Raw genomic sequence first — 5,425 nt, forward strand, 5'->3', positions numbered from 1 at the left:
GAATCGCTTGAACCCAGGAGATGGAGGTTGCAGTGAGCTGAGATCACTGCCACTGCACTCCAGCCTGGGCAACAGAGCAAGACTCCATCGCAAAAAAAAAAAACAAACAACTTTTATCTCTTTCAAGATCTTGGTAAACATGATAAACATGGAGGAATTCAGAAACTATTCTGGCATAGTGAAACATCAGTTTCAGTTTTCTCATCTGAAAAATAGGATTGCAAATATCTGCCTTTTCTGTTAAAGATTTGTTTAAGAAGATTGAGTTAGATGATTCAGGTGAGTGCATGTTAGAAACTGTAAATTAAGGGAAAGGAGGTGTGGAGGGAAGTTGTGGCCCTCTTTGTATTTATAGAGTTGCATGCTGAGAATTTGAAAAATGAAAATGATGTAGACACTGGGCTATTATGACTGGTCTAGACTTTGCTTATAATATCCCTAACTGCTGGATTCTCCTGTTGCAGCTTTTCTTGGACAGTGACTTACTTTGATTCTTTTGAACCAGGAATGTTTCCTCCTGCTCCTTGTTCACCTGCCAGGTTCAAGAAACTGACTGGACACTCTCTCCATATGGGCTATAGCATGGCGATTTTGAATGGCATCATAGCTGCTCTTACTGTAGTGTGGTGCCTTATGTAAACCCACAATGGAGCAATATTGTTGGCAAAACTTAGTCATGATTGTTTTGTAATAACAAGAAAGAACATCATTGCCTACTCAGAAGACCAAGAAAACTGCTGTTCATTATGTGGTTCAGATATATGTCATCTTCATCATAATTATGGAAGAGCTTCTAAGGCAGAATCTAGGCATGGGGATATCTGAGTATTAAGTTTTAATACTTTCCTCAATGCATAAGAGGCTTACTTCATCTTTTTACTTTTGCGAGTAGTTCTTACAAGTTGTAGAAAACATTGTAATGGAAATCAAACTTGAAAACTTGAATACAGAACAATGCCTGCCTTTCCATGGATGTACTACATTTTTTTTGCTATGATACACTGATATTTCTTTCTTTCTTTTTTTTTTTTTTTTTTGAGGCAGAGTCTCTCTCTGTTGCCAGGCTGGAGTGCGTTGGTGAGATCTCGGTTCACTGCAACATCCATCTCCTGGGTTCAAGCGATTCTCCTGCCTCAGCCTCCTGAGTAGCTGGGACCACAGGCGTGCACCACCACACCCAGCTAATTTTTGTATTTCTAGTACAGACAGGGTTTCACCATGTTGGCCAGGATGGTCTCGATCTCTTGGCCTTGTGATCCACCTGCTTCGGCCTCCCAGAGTGCTGGGATTACAGGTGTGAGCCACCGTGCCCGGCCGATATACTGATATTTCCATTTAATTGTGAAAGATTTCTTATTTACACATCTAGGAAAGCAAATAATGTCTACTACTCTAAAATTTTATAGAAGCTACTTTTAAATCAGGATATTTAGTTTTCAATATTCATATAATTAGTAGGAGGTGCATTTATTTATTTTTTATTTATTTCGAGACGGAGTTTTGCTCTGTTGCCTAGGCTGGAGTGCAATGGCACAATCTCGGCTCACTGCAACCTCCGCCTCCCGGGTTCCAGCAATTCTCCTGCCTCAGCCTCCTGAGTAGCCGGAATTGACAGACATGTGCCACCACACCCAGCCAATTTTTGTATTTTTGGTAGAGATGGGGTTTTACCATGTTAGTCAGGCTGGTCTCGAGCTCCTGACGTCAGATGATCCACCTGCCTTGGCCTCCCAAAGTACTGGGTTACAGGTGTAAGCCACCATGCCCGGCCTGTTTAGCTCCCACTTACAAGTGATAACATGTGATATTTGGTTTTCTGTTCCTGAATTAATTTGCCTGGGATTATGGCCTCCAACTGCATCCATGTTGCTGCAAAGGATATGATTTCATTCTTTTTTATGGCTGTGTAGTGTTCTATGGGGTATATGTACTACATTTTCTTTATCCATTCTACCGTTAATGGGCAACTGGATTGATTCCATGTTTTTGCTGTTGTGCGCAGCATGGCAATGAGCATATGAATGCGTGTATCTTTTTGGCAGAATGATTTATGTTCCTTTGGGTATATACCCAGTGATGAGATTGCTGGGTTAAATGGTAGTTCAATTTAGAATTTGCATTGAAAACAAATCACTTTATTTAGCTAGTTCTTAATTTCAGGAAGTCATGGATAATGAAAATGTGTATATTAGCTCACCCACATGTCAATCAAGATTTGCTAAAAGATCTTACTTTCTTAGATATTTTTAAGTTTTTTAAAGAAAACTTTTCAGGCCAGGCATGGTGGTTCATGCCTGTAATCTCAGCATTTCGGGAGACCGAGGTGGGACAATTGCTTGAACCCATGAGTTTGAGACCAGCCTGGGCAACACAGGGAGACCCCTTCTCTACAAAAAATTTAAAACATTATCCACATGTGGTGGTGTTTGCCTGTGGTCCCAGCTACTCAGGAGGCTGAGATAGGAGAATTCCTTAAGCCCAGGAGGTTGCAGCTGCAGTGAGCTGTGATCACACCACTGCATTCCAGCCTAGGCAACAGAGTGAGACCCTGTCTCACACATATATATGTATTTTAATATATATATATTTATTAATAATATATATTTACTTATATATTTAAAAATAAAAACTAAAACTTTTCGAAGGTTTTGGTCATTTCATTTTTTTTTTTTTTTTGAGATGAAGTTTCACTCTTGTTGCCCATGCTGGAGTACAGTGGCACCATCTCAGCTCACTGCAACCTCCCAAAGTTCTGAGGTTATAGGCGTGAGCCACCGTGCCCGGCCCATTTCATCTTATTTTATCCTTACATCCACTTAATAGTATAATAAAACCCCAACTTCAGCAATTTTCAGCAATAGACTGTCTTGTTTCTTCTATTCAAATTATTCTCACCCTCTGTAACCCCCGGGCTATTTTGAAACACATTCCAGACATTTTATCATTTTATTCATAAGTAATTCACTTTTAAAACATGTTTTGAGATAAATGGTAGTAGTTTCAACAATAGCAAATATAGAGGCTGAGACCCCTTGGCACCCTGCACAAGGTTACCTAGCTTTTTCGTAAATGAATTTGGACTTGAAACAAGCTTTTTAGACTTTATTAGAAATAGGCAACACTTCTTTAACGTTCATTAAAAAAAAATCATGTCTCATGGGTAAATGTTTTGCTAAAAAAATTACCAAATATGTATTATTTAGGGTTGGTTCTTTAGGTTTAGGGAATAAATAAGTTGTAAGAATGGGTCAAAAACCGGCCAGGGATCCTGGCTAACATGGTGAAACCCCGTCACTACTAAAAACACAAAAAAAAATTGGCCAGGCATGGTGGCGGGCCCCTGTAGTCCCAGATACTCGGGAGGCTGAGGCAGGAGAATGGCGTGAACCCAAGAGGCGGGTAGTGAGCCAAGGTTGTGCCACTGCACTCCAGCCTGCGCGACAAGTAAGACTCTGTCTCCAAAAAACAAACAAACAAACAAACAAAAAAAAACGGCCAGGCAAGGTAGCTCATGCCTGTAATCCCAACACTTTGGGAGGCTGAGGCGGGCAGATCACCTGAGGTCAGGAGTTCGAGACCAGCCTGACCAACATGGAGAAACCCCATCTCTACTAAAAATACAAAATTAGCCAGGCATGGTGGCGCATGCCTGTAATCCCAGCGACTTGGGAGGCTGAGGCAGAAGAATTGCTTGGACCCAGGAGGCAGAGGTTGCGGTGAGCCAAGATCACGCCATTGCACTCCAGTCTGTGCAACAAGAGTGAAACTGTCTCAAATAAATAAATAAATAAATAAATAAATAATGATCCAAAAAAGGTAAAATAACTAGAGGGGCTTGATTATCTTGTCCACCTCCTTCATTGCAAAGATGAGGAAACTGAGGTCTACAGAGAATAAGAGACTCTTTTTTTTTGAAAGGGAGTCTCACTCTGTTGCCCAGGCTGGAGTGCAGTGGTGTGATCTCAGCTCACTGCAACCTCTGCCTCCAGGATTCAAGCGATTCTCCTGCCTCAGCCCCTGCTGGTAGCTGGGATTACAGGTGCATGCCACAACACCCAGCTAATTTTTGTATTTTTCGTAGAGATGGGTTTTCACCATGTTGGCCAGGCTGGTCTCGAACCCCTGACCTCAGATGATCCACCCACCTTGGCCTCCCAAAGTGCTGGAATTACAGGCATGAGCCACTGCGCCCAGTCTTTTTTTTTTTTGTGCATAGAAAAACCTGTATTTACAGTCTGGAATTTCATGAAGAGAATTAGTCGACATTTTGCAGAGATGAGGCGAAAGATTCCAATGGGTAAAATAATTAAGAACTTGTTTTAAAAGGGTTGAGAATTTAAATGAGTTCTATAAAGATGTATTTAATTGTATTTATTTATTTTTTTGAGACAGGGTCTCATTGTGTCACCCAGGCTGGAGTGCAGTGGTGCGAACATGGCTCACTGCAGCCTTGTTCTCCTGGGCTCAAGCGATCTTCCCACCTCAGCCTCTTGAGTAGTTGAGAGTACAGGCGCGTGCCACTACACCAGGCTATTTATTTATTTTTTTTTTTGTAGAGACAGGGTTTTGCCGTGTTGCCTGGGCTGGTCTTGAACTCCTGGGCTCAAGCAATCCACCCCAAACTGTTGGGATTACAGGCATGCACCACTGGGCCTGGACATTTTATTTTCTACTTTCCCAGTATTCTGTGACAGTGTTACTAATATTGATGATGTTAAAGGTGAGAAAGTGATGACAACGTCTAAGTGTCCAGATTGGTTAAACTCATTTTGGAGCCAGTAGAATAGAACAGTGGTCTCCATGGAGCAATGATTCTGGGCTGAAACAGACATGACAAAATATAATCATACACAGAACACATAAGATACAAAAAAAAAGTTCATATTAGGGAAAAACAAACCCAATAGTGTTTAATTCAATAGTTTCTTTTAAAATTCAGTTGAAAGAGAGAAAGAGAGAGAGAGAAAATGTGTGTGTGTGTGTGCACGCGTGTGTGTGTGTGTGTGGTTGTCTAGCCATTAGCAGTAGCAAGCAAATTAGCATAAATTACAGTCGTAGAACTCAAGGTCACATAGGCTAGTGTCATTCATGGATATAATAGTCAACAAGAGTCATGGTGCCAGTACAAGCAACTCTGATGGGGTACCAAAGAAAGCTTCCAGGCAGTAGTTACTATGCCAGTGTTCTCCTGAACACTGGGGTCTTTTAGATTCCATATCAGCTCAGAGTTACTACATTGGTTCTGTTTTCTTTTCCCAGGTAGAAATACAGGCATGAAAGACCTTGATTGCTTAAACTGTTGGGTCAAACTCCCAGAGATCCTGATTTTTAAATATTATTTATTTATTTTATTTTAAAAGTTTAAAAGCTTTTGTGGGTACATAGTAAGGGTATATATTCATGAGGTACATGAGATGTTTTGATA

This window comes from Pongo pygmaeus, chromosome 7 (genome assembly GCF_028885625.2).
Source record: "Pongo pygmaeus isolate AG05252 chromosome 7, NHGRI_mPonPyg2-v2.0_pri, whole genome shotgun sequence".
NCBI lineage: Eukaryota > Metazoa > Chordata > Mammalia > Primates > Hominidae > Pongo > Pongo pygmaeus.